The sequence below is a fragment of the Watersipora subatra genome, chromosome 9 (genome assembly GCF_963576615.1).
Source record: "Watersipora subatra chromosome 9, tzWatSuba1.1, whole genome shotgun sequence".
In the NCBI taxonomy this organism is placed as follows: Eukaryota; Metazoa; Bryozoa; class Gymnolaemata; order Cheilostomatida; family Watersiporidae; genus Watersipora; species Watersipora subatra.
In genome coordinates, this window is record NC_088716.1 from 3,821,786 (window position 1) to 3,847,781 (window position 25,996).

Genomic DNA, 25,996 nt, shown 5'->3' on the forward strand with positions numbered 1-25,996 from the left:
TGAAGGTAAGAACTCTCTACGGTACGCACTATACAGAAAATTGCCACATTACATTTTAATGCAGTTCAAAACCAACAAAAACACTATACACAATAAAGTTACTGCAAGTAACTATAGTTACTAAAGTAAACTTACTATTTTGTATCTAATTTTTAATATGTGCAGCACTTGCATAAAATTTTGACGATTTTTACCAGGGGATGTTTGCATTATATTATTACTATGGTTTCTATACCCAAAAATACAATTATTTCACCATACCATGCTAACCTTTGAACAAATCAAAATCATATTCTGTGAGTGGCACTGTGAATTGTATATCATTCAATTATATGAATACTCAAATATGTATACCATTTTAAAGTAATCAAGTAAACCAGATAAAAAAAAATTCTAAACTCGCTGCCACGAGTTAAACACAAGTTTACATATTATAACTCTACCGTGTGTCAATGTGTGAGTGTGTTACAGGTGACACACATTAGTGTTAGTAAATGATGGAAGTCAAAGTGATAGCGTGGTATAATCTGCCTGTGGTCTACCATGCTGACCTACATTTACTATGTAATGTTATTTCTTGAGATACATGACTTTGTAATCTTACATGTAACAAACAACATTAATTTGGCAACAAAGTCAGACAGGCCAGGACATTTGTCAGCCGCACAACAATTGAGGTGAAGCCCACCCATTATGAAATAATAGGTGGTTTTAGAGGCTTGGCTATATTATAGCTAAACAAAGACTTCTAAAGTACTCATGACATTTGGCAAAGTGCCAGCAAACTGCACACTTGCCGTTGCGTCAGACGCTGGGTGTTTCGCAATCAGTTTGAAATTATAGCGAGGAGAAGGAAGTCGCAAACAGGAGTTCGGCTGTTTGTGCTAGAATTGTGAAGCCGTTTTGGAGTATCAATTGAAGAAAGCATAATGGTAAGTCCGAAATTATTTTCTTTTTATATTATAGTCACTTTAGTGAGCCCTTGAACATCGTGCAAGTTTTCATGTCAGTGTAGTTTTTATCTTTCCAGTCGTGGCCACGACTGAGTTAAAGCTTCTCAAGGACTATTTTTTCAGAATTAATTTTTAGTGATGATGGTATCGTTTGGCAACAGTGTACCAGCAATAAGCAATAAAGTTTAACGATGCTACACTCAATAAAAGTTGAACAAGCCAGTAAAGCTTCCATCTTATAACGTGAGTCTGCTATAAAATACCTATAGAGAGTTTTAGGATTGCAGCAAAATAATTTTATGAATTATGTTTTTGAAATAGCAGGCATACCAAATCCAGTCATTCATTTCTTTTGAAATATATTTATATATAAATTTATATATATTTATATATATATTTATATATATATTTATATATATAAATATATTCTTTGAAATAAATATCTATAAATTATTTCAAATAATATAAATTTTTGAATAAATTTATTTTAAATAGCAATATATTTATTTTATTTGATAAAATTATATTAAATATATTTATATTACTAAATATATTTAATAATATACCTATAATAAGCTCAAGTTACATGTAATTACTAGGTAGTTATGCTAGTCTGGCTATAGAATCACCTGGTACTCAGCAGAAATGAGATCAGCATTACTACCCGTCTTGTGTGTATAAGCAGTCATCCTCGCTTCAATGTCTGCTGGTTGACATGAGAACAGTTTTGTTGACAGAGACTCAGAGAGGGCATCATGAAGTAACTCGTACTGCTCCTGTATAATGAAGAAATCATCAGTGACGAAAGCTTGACTGGTAACCTAGTGGCTATCAGCTTAAAATCAAAGGTCATCACATGAGTTTTCAGGTACGAATACAATATTTTGCTGACATAAAATTTCAATGACACATCTTTGAAAGTTTTATGTTAGTATATGTATGAACACAATAATGTTGCTTTTGGGGCATTCTTAAGTATACTCAACACTAATTTGCTACCCAATCTACCATCAATCTCTATAGAATGTTTATAGCTGATTTGTGGGTTGCACCTGCATGCATATCGAATACTTCTATAATTGTATTTAGGCACATATGTTTCTTATGTATGACAGTTTTATTACAACAGTTATACTCCCTGTAGGCTACAGGAATAACCAGCGTTTAGCAGACTGTCACAGCCAGCCGTACAGAACTCATCTCTATTAGTCTTTAGCATACTTAATAAAACAGCCAGCTTTATCCTTATTTGATAAATACCATAAACATACCACAGTCTGTATCATACAGGGCCTTCTGGTTCTCATCTCACTCAAACATGCAAAAGCATCGACTGAACCTTCAGCTGCTGCCTGGTCCAAGAGGTAGTCCAGTGCCACAAAAGTGCCAGTTCTTCCAACACCGGCACTATAAATAATAGAACAACAAAGTTTTAGGTTATTTTCTGGCTCAAATAGAATCAGTAATAATATTTTTGTCTAAAATAAATAATTTAAAAAGACAGATCTGATTACTAATTAATAGAAAAAAAACTATTGTATACATCAGCAGAAGCTTCCCTAAATAACTTGAAATATTTAGCTTTCCAAGAACCTTATTTAGTTTCAATTTTTGACATCTAAAACTGTAGTCATTTTAGTGATTGCAGTAAAATGTATTATATTTTGTGTGGTGGTGTAATATAATACAAAAACAATAGTAATATTTTGTGTCATTCTAGCATTATTTCTTCATCCCTTAGACTGCCAGTTTAGGAAAGCTAGAATAAATTGATGCAAGTTTATACCGTAAAGCGTCTAATTGAACGACATGGGGCTCTATTTTTCAATCCTTGCTCTATAGTTGCAGTCAAATGAAGGTGGCGTTTAAATAATGGTTGGCGTTGTATCTTTTAAATGGCTTGGTAGAATTTTGGTAAGATAAATTCATCTCTTAATAGGCGAAGTGAATATTGACTATATTTTGACCTGTCTTTCCGGTGGAGCGGTATTAGCCTTTTTGGATGCAATAAATCTGCTAGCTTACATTCAAGTTGTCAAAGATCTATTAATAAATATATAGTGCAAAGCTGAGAAATATTTCTACCAGTTTATATCTATTGCTTGAAATTAACCTGCGACAATATTATACCTCTGTGTCGTGCCTTACAGTTTGTTAAAGTTTTCAATTTTTATTTCATTTTAAATTTGAATACATGTACATATTTTTGTATTATATCTAAATTTAAAAATATTGCATTGGAGCTCATAGCACTCAACCATATTTTTTGCTACAGTTTGCAGCAAAAACTAGCTTATTATGTGCAATAGAAAAGGAGTTACGAGTGTGGATTCGTCGTAACTTCAGGTTACCGTAATGATGCTATCAAAGAACATGCTATGAATCTGAAAATTTACAAGTTATATAGCAGTGATCGATCAAATGCTACAAATTAAAATTCATGAACAAGTGTCATCAACGAACTATACTTATATTACATGCACAAACAAAAATTAATGTTTTTAAAACGAGAATATTTGCATCGTTTGCTCAGCCAGTTGTGTTCTGATTGCTGACTATGATGAAACGAACAACTTCTGGTTGTTCAATACTTTTCACAGTTTTATGACCTCAACTTTTCTTCTATGAACTTAGCTGAACTAGTCGATTTTAGCGTCTAAACAATCTTTTAGGTTGGCAAAAGCTTTATGCATTGCATTTTGCACGAATTCATGTAACGTAATGATAAACTTATAGCCGCATGCACTATAAATACTACTTTTTACCTAAACTAGTTGTTCATAAACCACCATAAATGTATACTGTTTTAATATATGTACCTCAAAGTATCAAGACCTTATTAAACAAGGAGCTATTAGACTGATACAGTTACTAATTGTTTCTATGCTGTTGCTTTCGAAAATTTCGAAAAAATTGAAAATATTTGGAGCAGGATAACAAAAGAATTAATTGTTATTGATATAATCGATCCATTATTAATACAATTTTGTGAACACTTTTTTACTGATTACTTGCTATTCTAGGTTAGAGGTGGCGTTCGATTAATGAGTGGTGCTCTGTTTTTTAACCTTTTTTCCATAGTGGCATTCAAATAGAGGTGGTCTTCAATATTCAATTCATATTACGTATGTAATGTAATATGAAGATAAAACAAACCAGAAGTAGAGCTCTGAAAAGATGTAGGATTGACTTTCAAATATATGATTATTGATCACAGAAAGTTCCCAAAATTGAAAGCAATGACACACACAATGCCCACATAAAGAAGGGTTTCAAATTTAAACTAAAAGAAATTGTAACCATGTTAGACATAAAGCACCATGACAAAGAGATACGTCTTGTCTACAGAAACGAAAGGTTTTGGATCATTGGCTTGTGCAAAATGCCATTTTTCTTTTGGTGAGCGAAGCAATTAGCAAGCAACAATGTGTAGTAATAGTAATAGTAATGTGTGCAACAAAGTTCATCATATTATATTGTCTATAAATGTTTTGGTGTTTATTTTATTGAAGTGTTTGCTTTTTATATTTCATAGATGTATAGAGGTTTATAGTTTGTTAGAAATTTGTTTACTAGATTTGTCACAAAGTTTCAAGTCTTGATAAATATTTATTAAGTGTTTACCCACTTTTTTTACCCCTGTTAGTTAATTACTTGTCGTAACTATATAAAACCATTTCATAGGTGAATATATCAGTTTATAGATTATTTGTGGACATATCATGCTCATTCACCAGTCGTTAGTTTTCATCTATTCTGGGTCATTGCAGATTCAAAGAAATGTGAAAATGACAATCAAAGGATTAAACATTATATTACCAATTTGTCTTAAAGTTTGTGATTTACGAGCATTTTTCTTATCCAATCTGACTTAAGGTACATCGCTAATAAAACACAATGGCAAAAAACAATGACAATATAATCACGACCTCAAAAGATTGTTTAATAGATTCTGAAATAGTTAGTTGAACTGAATTTATAGCTCCCAGGATGAAAGCTGTGAGAATTTCTGCGGACTTTACAGAAATTAGCCATAAATAAACTGTTGTCTACTTAGATTCTGTTGTCTGTTGTCTAATTAGATATTTAAAACTAAAAATCGAACTATCAAATCAACGAGGCGTTTGACAAGCTTTAAATGTCTAGAAGCATGAATTAGCCTATCTTAGCAACACATGCAAAAACATTTCTAGCAGGTAAAATGGTACTGCCAGGATTTTCATAGTTGAAAACTATAAAAGAGAAACTAGTATCAAATCAACGAGGCGTTTAACAAGCTTTAAATGTCTAGAAGCATGAATTAGCCTATCTTAGCAACACATGCAAAAACATTTCTAGCAGGTAAAATGGTACTGCCAGGATTTTCATAGTTGAAAACTATAAAAGAGAAACTACCTGCAGTGCACAAGTAAGGGCTGTGTGTCATTGTGGCTTACGCTGGTACTAATGAATCGATGAAATGAGACAAACATCTCAATATCAGGTACTCCGTGGTCAGGCCATGACAGGTAGTTAAAGTGTGGAACCACCCTTGTCTCTCCATCCTAAAGAAAAAAACTTGGTTTAAAATTATAGCAATTTTTTTTATTTTTGTCTGGAGTTAATGTTAGAAAAATTTATCTCAACTCTCTTTACTTGTAAAAAATGTTGTTAAAGTTCTGTATCAGTAGAACCATAAATACATGTCATTATTGTATTTATGGTAATACTGTAATATTATGTCATTGACACAAATGTTGTTTTGCCATTAGGAAGACAACCACCTACTGTGAGAAGAAAATTTATTTAGGTGTTTTTGCAGATGATTCAAATTCATCTGACATATTTTCACTAAAGTGGATTGCTCCACCTAAAATGAAAAGGAATTTATTTACATTTTAACGATTTTATTTCTTCTTCAGAAGCTAATCTAAAAATTACAAAATATTGGAAAAAACTTATTTTCAGGTTTTCAGCTTTGATTTCAAATTAGCATTTAATCTAGCCTTACGTACATGTATATTACTGACGGCCATTGCTCACTATCTGTTCACTTTTTCTGTCACAGATAAATCATTGTTACCAGACTGGCTTAAGTATTCTGAGGCTTCAGAAAAGGCCTGATTAGTTCAGTTGGTTAGGGCATCAGTCTAACTAGCTACGTAAGTGTTGTTTATCTGAACCACAACCTGACCAAATTTTCTGTGTGTCAACTAATTGCATGCACACAATTTTCTGATGGAGCACAAGTTAGCACATTCAAAACAGCTTTTGTAAAAGAAAAGTAAAAGATTTTGACATTCATAATGCACTTCATCATTTCTGACTATTAAACTATTTTTATGAGTCCTCTTTTGCAAATCTCAAATGACACTCATTTCAGTTAGAAGAACTCAAAATAGAAATTCAAAATTGTCCAATGAGGACCCAATTTTAATGAACTAAATATACATAAATGTTTGCTCATTCTTCAATTATAGAAGCTTATGTACACAGATACTAATAGTAGCTGTTATTTTAGATAATCTTTGGCAAAAAAAACATAATTTTGATCATCTTATGTTTTACATCTAAGTATGAAGAAACTGAATGAGAGTTGTATACTTATGTTCATTAAAGACTAGTAGCCCAGTTAGCAATTAGAACTTCTGTAAATCTACAAATGTTGAGCAATAGAAATCTAATGTCTCATTAAAGGTCAAATCTTTACTAAAACTTACAGATGATGAACTCTGTGTGCTTTTCACTTGCTGAGCCTTTTGAGTTATCTACAGGTCACGGTTAACGATGCTTTTTAGTTGATCATCCAAAAAGTTGAGTAAACTATGCCGCTTTTTATAAGTTAAAAGATTGCCTAGGTTGGCAGTACTTTAGGGTTTATGTAAAATTTGATTCATGTTTTAAAACCATCAGCTTTTAAAATACAAATACCAAGTTCTGGCTGACAAAACGGTAAAATTACATAAAGCTTATTGTTTACAGTAAAACTTAGGTACTCACCTTGACAACCTGTAGATGGCTCAGAGAAAACTCTGAAAACCTCTCCACACTTTTAAGGGAGATACAAAAATCCCCAAATACATCAGCCATACCCTTTTCTAAAGGCCAGTACTGCTTGCATTTTATCTGTAAGTTATATCAAAAGAGCAACTAGTTAGACGCTTTCCTTTAGATATTTGTGAAACTTAGTTCAAGGTATTACAACTAAAAGCTATGACAAACTCCATATAAGTCCTATATAGTGTTTTGAACTAATGTTGAGTTAAAACCTACCAAATCAACTATAGGGTTGTTCATGCAGTGGTTACACTATCCAGATCCTTTCCAAAAAAACCAAAGTTTTTTAACTTTTTGTTAACTATACATGAAACATTGTAAGGGTAGCCTACCTTGGAATTTTCTACTGCTTTTGTAACCATGATGATAGCACTTGGCCTCTGCTCCCAGATCATCAACCAAAAATCTTTGACAGTTTCATCAGTGTGAGGACCTGATAATTAAGAATTTGAAACACAGTTGTTACACAGTAAATAGGCATTTTTTGACCCCAGATGGACAGTTTTATAAACAACTAAGGAAATTCAGCTGAATCACTTCTAGGAATGCAAATGATTCCTTACTCGTTGCATGACTTACCTTGAGCAGCAATGTATTGGTTGTCTCTTTCATAGCCCTACAACATTACATTAGTAAATTTCATTCATCAAATTCCACATGCATTCCAGTTCGCTGTTTAATAAATTAAGGCTTCAATAAATAATGTTTAATAACTGTATAATAAATACTTACGAGCGTAATACAACATAACTAGTATGTAAATATATTTAGTGCTGTATATCTACTACACAACCCCAATAAATTTTCATTGAATAATTCAGCAAAAATACTGAAAAAAAATAAAGAAACTGGATTGTTAGTTAATTACTAATAATAATATATGTCAACATATCTTAATATTAACATTATTTTATTATCATATCAACATAAAGATGTAACACTGAAAATAACACTCAAAGTCTTCAAATCCTTGATCATAGCGTTGCCAATGCTTTGCATTGGCAACGCTATGATCAAGTTTATGAACATAAACTTTTGAGAAAGCGGTTGTTTAGGTACCTTCAAGTAGGAAGCATTAATGAAGTCTGTTTTTTCGAGAGAAGTTTCTTGAAGTTGTACTCTGTGGGCATCTCCTGAAATAGAGGTTTCTGATGTATATGCCATCCTCAAGGCATATTATTCAGTTTTATTCAATTAAATAACCATATATTATGGCTATGTAATGGAGATATACACATATAAAGATTTTGATAAAAAGTTTTTGAAAAATTTGACTGAAATATTTGTTCTTTTTCAGCCGTATAATTTAATACAATTGACAGCTAGCCAATTGCATATAACCGCTGAATGCAGCTTAACTATTACTGAATACAGCTGTTAGATCTATAAGCACCTCTAAAATAGTTGCTAACCTTATATCATTGTTCTAATATATCTTATTTAAAAGTCCACGAAACAGCCTTTTCAATCAGGTAAAGTAGCAGTGTTATAGTTGCTTTTATAAGTATATAAACATGACATATAAGTATGTTCAGTAATAGCATGTGTGTACTAAACAAATTTTAAATAAATAAAAAAAATTGAAGTTACGGCTACAGAAACATACAAACAAATTATATGAACAGAGCAGACAGAACTTATTAAACAGCTTCTACTAACAAAATTAGTTTCTAAGTTAATCAGCAATTACCCGGATACAAGTCTTTGTATCGACACTTCTTTTTATTCTGCGGTTGAAGTGCAACATCCATCTTAGGTGGAGCCTTTCCTTTAAGTGCCTGTAAATGTACATTGGGTAACTGCACATACACATAAGTGAACAGTACATACACATTAGGGAACTGTACGTGCACATTAGGGAACTGTGCATTCACATTAGGAACTGTACGTACACGTAAGGGAACTGTACATACACATCAGAGAACTGCGCATACATATAAGTGAACAGTACATGTGCATAAGAGGACTTTACATCCACATTAGGGAGCTGCACATACACATAAGTGGACAGTACATACACATTAGGGAACTGTATGTACACATAAGGGAACTGTACGTACACATAATGTAGCTGTACATACCCATAAGGGAACTGTACGTATACATTATAGAACTGTACATATTCATAAGAAAACTGTACACTTACAGGCAAAAATACACTGATTATAGATAGATGATTGCGACAACTACACAGTTGCTTTAACAAAATGAGCTATTGGTTGGTGTGAGAAATGGTTAACTAGTAAATTAAATTAATTTCCTTTAGATTCCTTGGCTTCACAATGAAATGAGCTATTTAGGATGATACTACTTGATCATATAGAATAAGTTGTATAAACTTGTTCAAGTTGACTAACTGATTTCAAGTTGACTAACTGACTAACAAAATCAGATAAAAAATCAGTGTCATTTTCTAAAAAAAAGTCATGTATACTAAGAAACTCTAGTCCATAAAATTTCATAAAATGACTGCTCATGAAATAAAACATGCTCATAAAATGATACCTCTATCTAGTTATCAGTGGATTTTTATGGCAATTTAAACAGAGTATTTAATACTAATTTACTAGTTTTTACAGCAATAATAGGATTAACCCATGAGTGTTTGGTTTTTATTTATTTTGTATAGCGTAGTCCTGGTAAAAAAAATTATCTTGCATAACCTGCGCAGCCTTGATCTATCCCCAATTGAAAGAAACATGTGTTAATACAATATCACTCTTTGTTGTTAAAAACAGAATATCGTCCTGGGAAATTTTGGGCAGAAACCCATTTGTAGAAAAAAATCTATATTTTATGATATTTGAATGACCTATCATTATCTGAGGTACTGTCAACTGGTTGTAAATATCCTAGTGATTTTATGGCAATATCATATTAAAAATATCAAAAACCTGATAGAGACAATTTCAGGATTATTAGGACTGAATATCCATTACATTTGAATTCTAATACAATTACAGTAGAACCTCATATACAGTAATTCATTTAATTTTGCAACCTTAGCTCGAAGGAGTTTATCACTCTCTGATAAACATGACGATCCTGTTGGTCACCTGTGATAGTAGAAAGTATGGAAGTAATGGGTCACATGATCAGATTACGACTAGATGATTAGACCAAGCCAAAACAAAACTGTAAACTAGCGAGCATATATATTTGGTAAGGGCTCTTTGGTAAAACCCAAAGTGTTTTTCATAAACTAGTGCTACGAGAAGTTTTATATCAAGCATTTTATTGGCCTTTCAATTCACGTTAGAACATCACGTGTCAAAACAATAACCAAATGGATTGATTACGCCAGAGAAGTAAACTGATTCCGATCTATGGCGGCTTCGTGATATCGTCGATTAACTGTTCATTTTTGAGCTTTTAAAAGCTTGTAATCACATTTCCACACATTTTGCACATATAACACAGCAGAGTAAGACATGGTGAGTTTTTTGATACCAAATAACTGTAATGTGAACTTTGTTGCAAGTCAACCTTTAAAAAAGCACAATATATTTTTGGGCACCTACCAGGCAAAAGTCCATTTGTAGAAAAAGTTATACTGTTTTTGATCATTGAAATAGCTGTTATTATCCATAATATTGTCAACTGGTTGTAGGTATCTTAACAATTTTATTGGAAATATCAAAGCGATGTTTCAAAAATACAAATTCATATAATCTAGAAAGTATATTTAAAAATGTAAAATGGAACCCTGTATATGATGCAAGAAATGTAAATGAAGTGTATGATAATTTTGTAAAAATATCACTGGAGGTTTTTGATAAAATTGCTCCTTTCAAGAATCAGAAACGAAAAAGCTGTGTTAATAATTAAATGATGAAGGGATGGTTTACAAGTAATATTAAAACTGAGATAAGAAAAAAGATTTGCTTAAAAAAATATATTTCGTATCCTTTTAGCTCAAAGCTTAAAAAAGTGTACATTGTTCAAAGAAATAAGGTCAGTACACTCATTAAAAAAGCTAAATGTATGTTTTATGAAAAGCTAATAGCTGAATCCTCCAACTCTGCTGAGATGTGAAAAGATAAAAAAACATTTAACTGGTCTAAATGAAAATAAAGCTGCAGGGTTGGATTTGATTCCCGCTAAGCTTGTTAAAATGTGCGCACCCTACCTTACATTACCCTTAACCTATATAATAAACATGACAATTAACACTGGCACTCTTCCTACTAACATGAAAATTGCAAAGGTACTACCATTGTTTAAAAAAAGGATAAAAAATGATGTCCAGCAATAATAGACCTATATCAATTCTACCAGTTTTTTCAAAAGTTTTTGAGAAAGTCGTGAACGCTCAGGTGCAGAATCATGTGGAAACACACAGCCCTATAACCAAACATCAATATGGGTTTCAAAAAGGGAAAGGCACACATAATGCTTTAGTAGATTTTTCAAATCAGTCTTTTTCTGCTTTAAATGAAAAAAACATTGTCCCAGGTATTTTTATCAACTTCTCAAAGGCTTTCGACACCATAAATTACTCTATTTTGCTTCAAAAACTCACAGCTTATAATTTTTCATGTAGCGCTGTCAAACTATTTAAAAGTTACCTTTCTGATAGAACTCAGTCAGTATATTTAAATAAATCTACTCTCTCTGAATCACAACAAATTGAATGTGGGGTTTCACAAGGTTCTATCCTTGGCCCTACATTGTCCCTTCTCTATATAAATGATTTAATTTATTATTCGAAACCCTCCTCTACTATTTTGTTTGCTGATGACACAAATCTGTTTTCACTGACAAGAAATTAAATGATAATATCCACGAAATCAATTCAGCTTTAGATAGGGTTCAAAATTGATGCACGGCAAACAAACTAACTATTAACATTAATAAAACAAATTTTATAATAATCAAAAATCATCAAAATAAATTCGAACTTAGCCAAAATATAAGTATCAACGGTAAGCCAATAAACAATGTTACAAATGTGAATTTCTTAGGAGTAGTTATTGACAACTCATTAAACTGGTCTTCTCATATTGATTAATTGAGAAGTCAACTACATAACAAGTTGGGTATAATTTTCAAAGTCTCAGAAATCTTTCCAACTGACATTTTAATATTGCTTTATAACAGTTTATTAAAAAGTAAACTAATTTATTGTTTAGAAGCATGGGAAAATGCTGCTGAGTGTCATTTGAATAAAATATTCCTGATTCAAAAGCGTCTAATGCGAATAATCTTCCATAAAACATTCAAAGACCACACGGTTGATCTGTTCAAAAAGGCTAATGTTCTTCCAATTAATGAGTTATACAAACTTTGTTTAGGTATTCTCACTCATTCATCATTCTACTCTGACACTCATGTTCAACAACACTCTTATGCTACTCGTTATTCTTCTTATGCCTTACCCTAAGTCTACATCTACAGCTGGACACCGACAGGTAACTTACCAGTTGTCCAGTATTTGGAATGACTTACCAATATCGATCAGGTACATTGAAAATTCAAATAGTTTTAGGATTGCTTTAAAAAAGCAACTACTTGACTCATTGGGATGGCTTTAGGTCTTAATATGTGAACATTATTATATTAAGAAAAATCTCAACTCGGGCCCTGCGCGTTGATTAGCCCTGCTACTGTGCACATGGGCCTTCATCACTCCCTGTTGTATTATGATTGCTCATTCATATGTGTATATTTATTTAGTTTGTCTCTGTGTGCATCTGTTTTTGTGATGAAAATAAACTTAAACTCTAAATATCATGGTAAAAGTTAGCAAAAACAGAAGCAATATCAGGGTTATGAGGACTGAATATCAATTACATTTGAGTTCCATTGCAATTACATGAGTTCGATTACATGTTCTGAGAATAAAATATGTTTTTGATCTAAAATGATTTATCCACACCGTTGTTACTATTTCTGTGTCATGCTATGATAGATATACAATGGGAGTGGTCTGAGTACAAACATAATTATGTCAATTAGAGACAAGCCTTCATAAGATATCCAGACATAAAAAAATACAATATTTACCTCATACTGATCTATGATAGCTGCTTTGTTAGTCTTTGTGTACCACTGCAACTTTTCAACTGGTATAGCTTCGGAACTGGGTTGGTCAGCACCCATATTATCATAGATTAGGTCTGCAAACTCGATTTTAGTTGTTTCCTTTTTGGACTGATTTGTTCGCAATCTATAAAAAACATCTACTGCTCAAATATTGTTTAGTGTTAATCCGGCTTATCTAAATTCGACATCTAGCCTGCTAGATTTAGTTGTACTAGTGGTTCATAGTTAGGTACTAGTCTTCTCAGACTAAATTGGTTCTAATTTTTAGTCAAACAGTTTTAAACATCTTAAACATTTGAAAGGTTACCTATTTTAGATGCTGGCATCGTGAGTTTTCAATTTAAGCAGATGTCACCTTCAAACCTGCTTGTTTGCTTACTTGTTCCAAAGCTCAGAAAAAAACTGTTGCAAAAGCTGTTTGCCATGACAATACCATAGTCGAAAGCGTGTTGGTAGTTTCAAACAATAACAAACAACAATCCAGAAGCTCAAATATGAAATACTAATTGCTAAGATAATCATGAAAAGTAACTTAAAGTACTGTGATATTTTTATAGCTGTAATCTAGAACTTACATAAACCATGTTTCGCCATAATTTCAACCATAATTGCCCATATTTTAAACCATGTTTGGCCATGTTAAACCATATTTAAAATAAAGTCAATGCACCACGAAGTAAACAAAAAGTAATATATGTCACAAACAGTAGAAAGCGACTGCAGAACACAGTCAACTTTGTCATGTAAGAAGTTGTGAGATTACTTACCTCCAGACTATATAAAGCAGTAAGACAACCAAAACCACCAGAGCAAGACCACCAACTACTGATCCTCCTATGACTCCACCTAGACTGTCTTGTTTTGTGACTGAAGAATAGGCAGAAATGATATGATATTTATTGTACACGATCAGTAATTTGAACAAAACCAGACAAAAAATAAATAATGCCGACAGCAACCTAAACAAACATTGAGTTAGGCTACTGTGTAAGTGACCTGCAGATTGCATTGTCACTAAAATTCTATGTAAGCGTAGAACATGAAATATTTGCTGATTTGTACAGCGTGTCCTCAAGATACGATTTTAATTTTTTCCGTGGTTGGCATCGCATGATAGAAAGTCATATGGTTAGGCGTAGAAACCATAGCAATTATATGCTGCAAACATGCCCCGGTAAAAATCATCAAAAATTTATACAAATACTGTAAATCTTAAAAATTAGTAACAAAATAGTATGTTAACTTTAGTAACTATAGTTACCGGCAGTAACTTAAATATATTAAGTGTTTTTATTGGTTATGATTTGCATTAAAATTTAACAATGCAATGGGGTGTGCAGTATTTACCGTTGATAGTTTTTGCTTTCAAGACAGACGTACATACATACAACATAAACTTTGAGTTCACTGTAAATAAATTTGGCTTACAAAACACACACTTGAAGCTAAGTTTTAGTATGTATTTTTAACTATTTTACTGCATTTCAAATTTTTATCAATAAAATTTTATTGCTCATTGGTTTCTGGCTTCAATTCCAATATAATTTTAGCCGATCTCATTGAAACCATTTTCGACTTCATTAGGCAAGAAAGCTTAAACAATGTTGCTTTCGTAATAAAGTGGGTTTTTGTTAGCTAGTTAATTAAAGTGGTCTGACCTTCAGTTTAAATAAATCGCAACTCCTACTTTGCTTTTAGTTTTTATAAGAAAATATTACTGTTTTACACATGATAATTGCTGAACTGAAAGATATCTGCCATGGTGTTTTTTCAGACAATGTAAGAAGTATTTTTTGTTATTTCGATGTATATAATATAGCAAACCGACTGCCAAATTTGAACTTGAAGGAAAATTTTTTTGAACTGTATGATAAAATAAGATTTGTATTTGGTGAAAAAATCATCATGTTTCACTAAGGTGAAAAAATTGTATATCAGGATAGTCGTATCCTAAAAGTGCACTGTACATACTTAAAAGTTTACTTTGTACAATATATGGCTAACTTACCGGTTATACTATTTAAATATTGACAGGTAGTCTGTGTGCTATAAATCATTTGAAATCACTTGAATAAACCAGATTATGACAACACTATAGTCAAAGATATTTGGCAACTTTAAATAACTATGATCAGTGGAGAAATTAATAGTTTTTGACTTTAATGTTCATAGAGAGTAACCTATGTGTAACTAAATTAAGGAACTTTAAAGAACAAAAGAACTCAAGATGAAGATGGTACCACGTTTAACAAAGTTTTACATTGCCCTCTTCTCTCTAATAAACGTAAGAAAACTTATTACAAAAAATTGCAAAGCGCATAAAGATAACTTTCACACCGTTTTATGCCAAATTTAGAAGGTGTAAGCTATATAGGGAAAATGAAAATATTAGCTAAGTTTTTTCTTGCTATTTCAAAAAAGTATTTTATTTCCAAAAAGACTAGCAAAAAGTTTTGAAACCATTTTATCAAGTATACGCTTTATACATACATGTATGCTACATATAAATTAGAAATGCTGTGCCTGTTTGTTCCTAATTGCAAAGCAAAAATTGAATCATGCAAAATTTGTAAAATCTTTCAAACCTACTAACAATATATGATTTGATGAAATCATAGAGTCATGGTGATTCATTTTTAACTACTTCTGGAATAAGCTAAATCTTGTCGTCTATGGCCATTATAACTGAATTGATACTAAGCTAAACACACTTGTTTATCAAAAGCTTTGATACGATTATATAACATAAACCCTGAATAAATTTAACAACTTCCAGCATTAAAATATCAAATTTAGTTAGATTGAAACTGAATATGTAGTTCCAGGATATTTTATAGTCACTTTTGATGCTATTGACAACTACAGAGTGAAGTATAAAAAGGAAAATCTAGTTTTCAGCAGAGCAAATAGGATGTTCTACAGATCTATAGCATTCTATTCACTTAGTATTGAGTTACAGCTAATGCTATATAGAAGACTTTCAGCTAGTATTACTAACCAGTTACAGTAATGTAATCAGGATGGAGTTCAATAAGTGGATCATATCCTTCCTAAAATGAAATATAATGTAAGATATTTTAACAATAAAACATTTGAACTCTTATATTGATAATTGAGTCAAAAGAGTATCCTGATACAAATGCATCATCTACCTTTATAGTTGATCTGATTACAAGTACAGTTGATGAGATAAATGAAGAAGAAATGTTGCAAAATAAGAATGAACGCTATAGTGTGCATTAGAATCTGCCATCAGATTACTCATACACTTCAGCGTATAAGTAGTTTACAAAACTAGCAAACTTTTGACCAACTTTTTGGTTTAATCTATGAAACAAATTTGAAATATGAGCATAGGAGATGGTTCGAGATGTGGCTGTTAAGTGACCGCATACAAAAACTAAATTGTGTGATCTTTGTCATCAAATCAGTTTAAAAAAGTTAAGGAAAGGTGGGCTAAAAGTGAAACTAAAAAGGTGGGCTAAAAATAAAAAGTTGAAGTAAAGCCAAAATTGGAATTCACTTTAATGTAAAATTAACCCTTTTGCTGGAGAAATGACATAAATGGTATAAACGTCGTTTTCGGTGAAAATCTGTAAAGCTGTTGCGTAGTAACAATAAAAAGGATATGAAGTTGGTATGAAGTTAGCTGTTAAGCCTAAAACATTGTCGTTAATTTATTTATCTATAAACTATGATATAAAACGGTCATTTGAAGGGCATTTCTTCTTGCTACAAGCCAAACAAATACATGTACCAAATCGTTATTCCGTTGCAGAAATGTAAAATGGAGAAACCATTCAGCAAACGGTTCGATCTTTGAAATGAAGGAATAACAATTTTATTTGATCCTGTACTGGTCAGTGATTGTTTAACTGATTAATACAATAATAATTCACATGATAGTAGCTATTTCAACTCTAAAAACTTCAAATGTGTAGAGAATAGTCCTGGTTATAGTAGCTTGTACCATGATAATGCTATATCCACTTGTGCTGCCGATGTGAATACTAAAAAGTACCTCATCATAGCAACTCCAATACAAGCAAAACACATGCTACTAGCTTTAATACACAAATTAATGCTACTGAGAGGTAAAAATAGAGCGTATATAATTACACAGGCTTTTAGTTGTTAGAAAAATGTTACTGACTTAGGTAGTGAAAAGCCTTCATCGCTCTATGATTTTTCTTTCAACTTAGGGCCCAACTTAACACCACCTGTTAGAATCATTTGATTACTTTTCCTTTCTACTGAGCAAGGTGGAAGTAGTTTGTAGAAAATTAAAGTAGCAGAATCTAACAAGTGTTACGAGTGTACACACTCAAATATTGGGGTTCTGCAACCACAGTCCAAACTGAACGTGATGGGAAAGTGCTATAGTAGAGCGGTGAAGGGCAATTACAGAACTGTGCCTAAGCAAGGGTTTGTGGAAAGATCTAAACAAAGTAACTCACTTTACTAGAAAATATCACATCCAAAACTATCAAGTAAATATTAGCTAAAGCCATGTATGCTCATAAAATACTGACTTTATTGAACTGCTAACAAATTTACCTGATGATTGTGGCAGACTTTTAAGGCGGGGAAAAGGCTAAAATGATTTTCAAGAGTATGTGTAGGGAGCTAAATTCATTTAAGCTAAGCTTATACAGTGCACCCTCGAGATACGATGTTAATCTGTTCCAAGGTTGGCATCATATAATGAAAAAATCGTATGTAGGGGTATAGAAACCATTGTAATTGTACAACGCAAAAAAAATGGTAAAAATCGTCCAAAATTTTATAAAAATGTTGTACATATTGAAAATTAGTAACAAAATAGTATGTTAACTTTAGTAACTATAGTTACCTACAGTAGCTGCATTGTATTAAGTTCACCTAGTGATTATAATCTGCAAAACTGTAAAATGCAACATTATGTGTGTACGAAAAGCAGTACGCGCGGTAAGGAATTCGTACAGTCTTACTATCAAGACGTACATACAACATAAGCTTTTCATTTTTAACAACTGCAATTGTTGACTAGTTGCAAACATATTCCTTGGCAATATTAACAATACAAGCGTCTTCTTCCTATTTATTTATGACCTCCAACTCTGTTGTCATGGAAATCATTTTTCCTTTGTCTTGTAAAGGGATTATAACGCAAAAAAATGAATACTCGCTCTTGATTAGGTTCTTATCACCAAATTTTTCACGTGGAACGCTGACCTGAGAGAAGTCGGTCATCGTGTCTCATCTAAACGTTGTGAAATGTTTTTGGCAAACCGCATTTCGGTGTCTTTGTTATTTCGACGTGCGTTATGAGCACACCGACCGCCAAATTTTAACTTGGGCAAAACTTTTCTCAAATTCGTATGGTGAAATAAATTTCGTATAGCTATGTGAAGATCTCACGATGTTCAACTTCATAAGGTGAAAAAATCGTATATCAGGGTAATCGTATCTAGATGGTGCACTGTAATTTAATTTATTTTACAATGAGTAGCACAAGTGTAGAGAACCGAACATGTTGCTGTCAAACCTTTTTGACACCGCCATTCGCAATTATGGTCACTGAGTAATTACTTTTTAGAGAGCCTCCTATGACTGTTATGTGTACCAAGTAATCTGTTTTAATGTACAATGGACATTAAACTTGACTTTTGCAGTCATTTAGACAAAATTTCAATTCCAACTTACCTCAGTTTCTAACTTAATGGCTATGTATACCAAATATTCTGCTTTAGCTTCCAACTCAGCATTGTAGAACTCTCCATACGTCTCTCTATCTCCAATTGTAAATTTGTACTCCTCTCCAACTTCATCAGCAAGAAGTTCAGCTGTGGTGTAGCAGTAGCATTCTTTTGATTCTGTGTATAAGTTTCCTGCTGCCTTTTTCGTGCAACCACAATTATTTACTGCTCGTTTTGTTCTTCCTTCAGACTGTCTGACCAACATCAACATATATGACCTAAAAGGATGAAGTTTACTTGCATGAGACTAGATAAAAAATAAGAATTAGACACTCAATAAAAATGTAAATAACCTAATTGAAGAAACATAAGCTCAAAATAGTTTAGTGCATTGTCTTCAAACCGTACTCATCACTAACACATTGCACAAGACGAAGAACATTTATGTTCTACAACTTGAAGAAAAAAAGACAGATTTATGTTTTGTCCTCTCTTTGCAAAACATACTATACCATTCAGAATTCACTAATAAAATTTGCAGTCATCAGGATTTATTTTTATCTTAGCGACTGTACTTATAGCAGATCTTGAAATTTAGGTTTTTTTTAAAGTTCTTTAAGTAACTACAGATACAGTGATTATAACATATCGACTTGAACTTTAGTTTAACTACTGAAATCATAATGCATCATATTCAAATTTTTTGTTATCAATTGTAAAATGCAAACTACTGTTTCACTTGTTGCATCACCAAACAAACCTTACAATGCAGTTGCTGGTTTAGAACCAAGTCAATTCATTACCAGGCTCACTGTCTTTTGAGTGAACATTTCTTCCAGCACCATGACACCAATAATAAATATAATTTATTAACACTAATAGAAAAAAAGTCTAAACTTCCTTCTCACTGCTTACGGCTACACAAGTTTCCATAATTCTCTGAGCAAACCAATCTAACAGCCAGCTTCGACAAGTCATTGGTATTGGTAGAGTGTATCACTTGTTTTTGCATATTGTGGATATAGAATCTCCAAGCCTATATAGAAAATGAAACAGCTCATTTTTTGTAAACTAGTTGCTGTGGCAGTTTTTAAAAATCTTAGTTAATTCCTTTTGAACACTTGAACAAAAAACTGAACTGCTGATATACATCAATAAATAGTTTACCAATATTTATATACTTGAACTCGCAGCAAACTAGGTAATTCGTATGAACAATTCTAAAGAAATGAAAAAGAAAATGGTTTTGCCTTTTTTTGGACATTAACCCTTTGACTATCACATTGTTTGTTACAACAAATGCTTCGGCGCTTCATTTTTCTTACTCAAAAACCCGACATTTTGTTTTGACTCTTGCTCCGTAATTACGTGTTCTATTAAAGCCAAATTAATAATATATCATTAGAACCCTTGTAACATCAGGATATAACCAATGGTAGGCCTACTAACTTGTAGTAACCTTACAGTAAGTTACGTGATGCCGAATACAAAAATGCTCACCTTTGTTGTAAAAATACAAATTTATTGACTTTAGTTTATATGGTAACGGTGCATCTTAGGTTGGTACAACGCGCATACAATGCATGCGAAACGCACACACAAGGCACTTGCAACAAACAAACATTGCGGATACAACGCGCATACGCTATCATCACAACGCACATACAACGGTCCATATAAATATAATACTTTGTGTAATGTTTAAACCTGTTTTATTAACAGGCTATAAATATAAAGAGAATATTGAATATCAATATAATATTATTGTTATTATTATTACACATTAATATTATTGACAATAATTAATATATTATAATAATATAATATTATTAATAAAATATTATTAATAATATAATTTACAACGCGCATACAACGCGCATGTGTCGTACGGCAATGTACCGACCTTAGATGCACAGGTACTCCTTTATATTGCCGTTTTGCCATTTCCATATTGCCACAAAGGTGTTAAGCTACATGTAACATAAAAAAAGATGATAACATGTAAAATGCGCTAATGCAGAGTTATATCTTGCAATATTAATATAAAACAAACTGGACATAAATCACTGAAATATGTATCATTGACAAACCAATAAAATTGTATTTTATCATGCAAAATAGAATTATTGACAGCATAAAACCCCCTAAAACTAATGACAATAATTTCTCCAACTAAAAGTTTTGATTTTGAACTTGAAGGCACCTGATGCTAGACAGAAAAATCCATACCAAAATGTCAGTTTTGTTTATACAAATGAAATGTTTTGGATCATTTGACTACTGCAAGACACATTTGTTTTTATAGGTGAGGTTATCGATTACCGAAAAATATATAGTGTTTTCTTTTGAAGGTTGACTTGCAATAAAGCTCACATTACAGTTATTTGGTATCAAAAGATTCACCATGTCTTACTCTGTTGTGTTGTAGGTGCCAAATATGTGGAAATGTGATTACAAGCTCTTAAAAGCTCAAAAATGTATGTATAGAGTTTTATAGTGTGATAGAATTTGGTTTAAGGGAGTTGTAACAATGTTTTAGAAATCTTGATAAACACAGTAGAAGTAGAATGTTTACCTGGTATGTTATAGGAGTTCTACATTACATGTTATATGTTATATGCTCAATAAAATACATGTGAAGTACTTTATCTTTTTGAAGATTTTTCCAAACTCACTCCACTGAAAATAAAAAAACCATACTTAAATTTTTTAATTTGTTAACTGTACAGTAACTGGAGTATTATTGATTTGCATTGACAACTTTTCACCTTTATAGTAGTAAGTTTCACTGGTTTTATAAACTATGATGGTGGTAGTTTTACAATAAGTTGATGGTGAATGCACATATTCGACGTTCATTTGCGATGATTTCTTTGTTTTTCTAGACATCCAAGTTTCCCAAAAAATAAAACTAATAACAAATGTATTATTTGTATGCAAGAAAGCAAGACACAAATATATTTCACTAAAAAAAAGCGACGCCTACCTGTTCGTCGTCATCTGTATCCACGGGTTAAGAATAAAATAAAAGATAAATTCCGGCGATTCTCCGTACTCGTGACATTCAAAATAGTAGATCGACACTGTAACACCTACACCAATCGATTGCCTTGAACTCTTTTGCTACCATGCGCTGACCTAGCAGCAATCGGGGTAATAGAAGTACAGAACGTCAATCCATAAAGCTTCACTTTTCTTATTATTACAAAGTCTACACGTTATAGAGACCAATCAAATTTAGTCTCCAACAAAACAACCTTGTTTCCAATCACGTGAAACCAATTGAAAATCTTTTTGCTAAGCGATTTCAGTTTTACTTATTTTTCAAAATGGAACAACCTGAATTTTAGCCACTCCTCTAGTGATTTTGATTACTCTCCAAGTAATTCTGACTCTAAAAGCCGTTTAGTAGCCTCTACTAGTTGTAATAATTATAATACTAGTAGTAGTAGCAAAAATGGTAATCTCAAGATCAGCCAAAACTCTGCAAGTACCTATAATGATGAGCCTAGGCCAGGCTTTCCCACACATTCTTGACTTTCTAAAGGTCGTGTTGGAGTCAAAGGATTGGATTTTTTCACATAAATTGTGTTACACAAGGTTGTTTACAAATAATTTCTATCGCTTGCAGTTGTATTTCGTTCTTTAGTATTTGTATCCTTGTAAAACATTTGTAATGATTATTTTAAGTAGTTCTTTTCTTTGATTTATCACTAAACTATTTGTTACCTACGTCATGGATAATCTTGTTCTGAATAAGATGCATTTTATAATTAAACAAAATCTGCATTGATTCTGAAGTTCTTGCATAAGTACTAACAGTGTATTAAAATTTTCAAAATCAGCCTAAATTAACTTGGTCAAAACAGCAAGGTTAGCACAGTAGTGAAAGAGTTAAGTATTTATTAACATTGGCGCTGTTACCTATTCTCTGTTTTCTCGACTTGTCTGACGATCTGTCATGACGAACTAAAATGTCATGAAAGCTATATGTAATAGATATAACTCTATATGCATGTCATTTTTCTCAGAAGTGTGGCGAGATATGTTACTATTCAAATTGAATTGACAAGGTTACCCTAATTGACACTTTATGTAATGTGGAATTTTTCATGTAGTACAAAGCAGAAACTGTGCATACATTTTTTACATTGACTTTATGACTTTTTTACATGATCTTTATGTTATAGGAGCCTCTACTGTATTTATAAACCATTTTTTCCCGATGAAATACGTCCTCTTGTGGCGTAATCCACTTATTTTACCACTATCAATTAAATACCCGCCCAAACTACTATTTAAAAGTACTCCATTGACAATCTAAATGTTTTTACTGTAAATATGTAAAATTTCTGAACACTTAAAAAAACATATCGCTCTCATTCACCAATCACTAAGTTTTATAGATTCTGAGCCACTGCAGATTTGTGGAAATGTGCACATGGCACTTGGGTCATGCTTGCATTTGCATAGAAATGCAAAAAATGGAATCCTAAAGAGTTAATAAAATGATGTAACAATGCAACAACATAGTTTTAGTTGTTGTAATTCACCACATGTGCTATCTCAAAGTTCTTGTTTGTCGGGATTGAAAAAATCGGCTTCTCAACAAATTGGTTAACCAGTACCAAAAAATCCAATGATATTGCAAACAAAAGTTCACATTTCCATTAGTACACATATATGATCACTAGTTACATGACACATTGTGACATGATAATACAAGTTTTATTAAGTCTAACACAAGTCGAATAGTCACATTTTCTCAACCAATTTTTTTGCCATTCGTTCAAGAATAGTTATGATTCGATCACCGTTTTGGTGTAGCTCTAAATTCAATTTTATGTAGTGAGTCAAAGTAGGCATACAAAATAATATGCTAACATACCGAATAGTTCCTCTTTCCACCTCAACTTTCTTTACTTTTATCGTCAAAGGCTTTCCTTTGCTTGCTTCATTTACCTGTTCTATCTTTGACTTGTCAAAGTTGACAACTGCATCAGATAAGTTTAAAGTTATGCTTTTTTATTACCAGTTTTTGCCAACAAAGGCGATGAAGATAATGAAGATATAAAGATAAAAATTATAACCGGCAAACAATGAGTGGTTGAAGGACATGCTTTACAAAAAGCTTGCTTGGAGTATATGGTAAATAAAATTAACTTCATCATAACACGCTATTCATGAGAAACTAATCAATATTGAATATTGATACATTAAAAAGAATACTTACTGATTAACTGTGTGTATATTCCATGCTGTACTTCTTCTCCTAGTCCAATAGAATTACTAGCTGAAAAAGTACATTCTATCAGTGTCGCTGATGGAAGGCTACAAAATTCTACTGTTTGGGGCGTGTTTGTCACAGACTCTAATTCTCTCTTCTTGTCTGAAGAATATTCATAAAGACATCTGACCTGAAAATAGATTTGCTGATGTGATAATAAAATCAAAAACCCAGATAGTTAGTTCTTTCTACAGTCAACTAACTGTGGTGAACAAACTTTTTGCAATGCTTAAACTTATCATTTTAAAATCAACTGATCTTTCTTTCTGATTTACCTCGCTTTATTTTTACTTGAAGATAGAAAGTGTCCATAACAAAAAGACCCCTGATAGGGACCAACACAGAATCTTCCAGTTTAGTAGTTTATAGGTAATGACATTTATCTTACCGTGTAGCCTATAATCACTCCATTTGGTACCAATGGTTCGTTCAAGTTTATAACTATACAACTTGTATTGGACTCAAGTAGAGCGAGAAGTTTTTCTGGTGTTTCTAAAAACCATAGGTTTATATATTTTTTAAACACATTTTACATGGTGTGAAAAGATTTACGCCATACAAAAAAAAATTACCACTCCCAAAGAAAACGCAATACATTCTAGGAGAATGTATTGTGTTCTTTAAAATTAAAAATGTACATGTTTTTGTAAAGCCTTTTACTGTGTAGGCTTTCATTAAATAATGACAGTAGCTGGTACTAAATAGGAGCTAAGAAAAACAATGTTCTATTTATAAAACAACTTTTTAATTCTTTAATATTAATTTTGTTTCATTTAGTGCGAAGAAAATTTACTTTCATCATCTTTGAAAGTTATAAATTCAGCTTATAGTTTTAACAAAGTTCAGTATTTGCTTTAATTTGTTTGCTTAACACCTTTTAAATTTGTTATTCAATTGATAATACTGAAAGTAACTTTACTGCACTTCATTTCTACTAGTCAGACGTTTTATTACTTTGTAAATTAATAAAATTCTTGATTCACCGCTTATTATAGATTTTAATGTTATTAACATTACATTATTATTATTTGGATAAACGCTATTTTTAATGCTATTAACTTTTTGACAAAGTTAATAAATATAGTTAATAAGCTTTAAAAGATACTTTTTAAGGCTTATTAAAAACATTGCAACTATCTTTTTAATTTATGTAGCGATTATTTGCTTGGTAATTTGGTTCTCAGCTAAGATCAAAAGTCTTGTACTAGAAACTGGTTGATACAGTCAAAAATTTTGCGTGCACCCATTAAAACTGTCTGTTTTTTGTAGATTTTGAATTTTTTATATGTTATCAATTTATAATCAGGAGGTTGCTGTTATTGGTAGTTTAGTTTATTGACAGATGAGCAAATAATAGGCCTAAGTATTCTATATTACCAATGCTTAGTTTATCTGTTACTAAAATATACAAGGACTTCTTTATATTACCGATCTACATACTAGTTTCAGCAGTGATGAATGAAAGTGTTGTTGAACTCTTCAGATCATCATTATTAGTGACATCTATTATAATTGAGTAGTTGGTAAATGGAAGAGCACCTGGCACTGTGATGTTACCGGCTGTCTCAATAGTAACAGAGTAAAACAGGTTTCCATTAGCATCTGTTATGGTGATGAAATAAGACGTGATATGTTGACATCTGTGATCAGACTCCTAAAGCACATTGTTAAAATACATCATTTTAGAAAAAACAGCTTCAGAAAACTTTCGTTCAACAGCCAACATGCAAAATAATAAACAGCTATTTAGGAATCAGCACAACCGTCATGAATGCACTGAATGTCGTGAATATAAGTCTCTAGCTGTGTAACAATAAATGTGTCTATCAAAACATATATCAATGTGCTCAATGACAACGATTAGTGTAACTCCCAATCCTTCTATTTGTATCCTAGGTGGTTCATATTATAAACTACATGTACTTACTTGCAAATAGATATCAACTGTTGCTGTGTTTTCTGTTGTACCATTAGAATTTAGGCGGAAGAAGGGAGGA

At 32.0% G+C, this 25,996-nt stretch overlaps 1 long non-coding RNA gene across 1 annotated transcript; it reads left to right on the forward strand.

Moving 5' to 3' along the window:
* Window positions 1-836: 836 nt before the first annotated feature.
* LOC137403519 (uncharacterized) lies at window positions 837-24,395 on the forward strand. The gene is made up of 3 exons (XR_010979583.1): window positions 837-932; window positions 1,691-1,821; window positions 24,297-24,395. It is a non-coding gene; the product is annotated as an uncharacterized lncRNA (long non-coding RNA).
* Window positions 24,396-25,996: the final 1,601 nt, after the last annotated feature.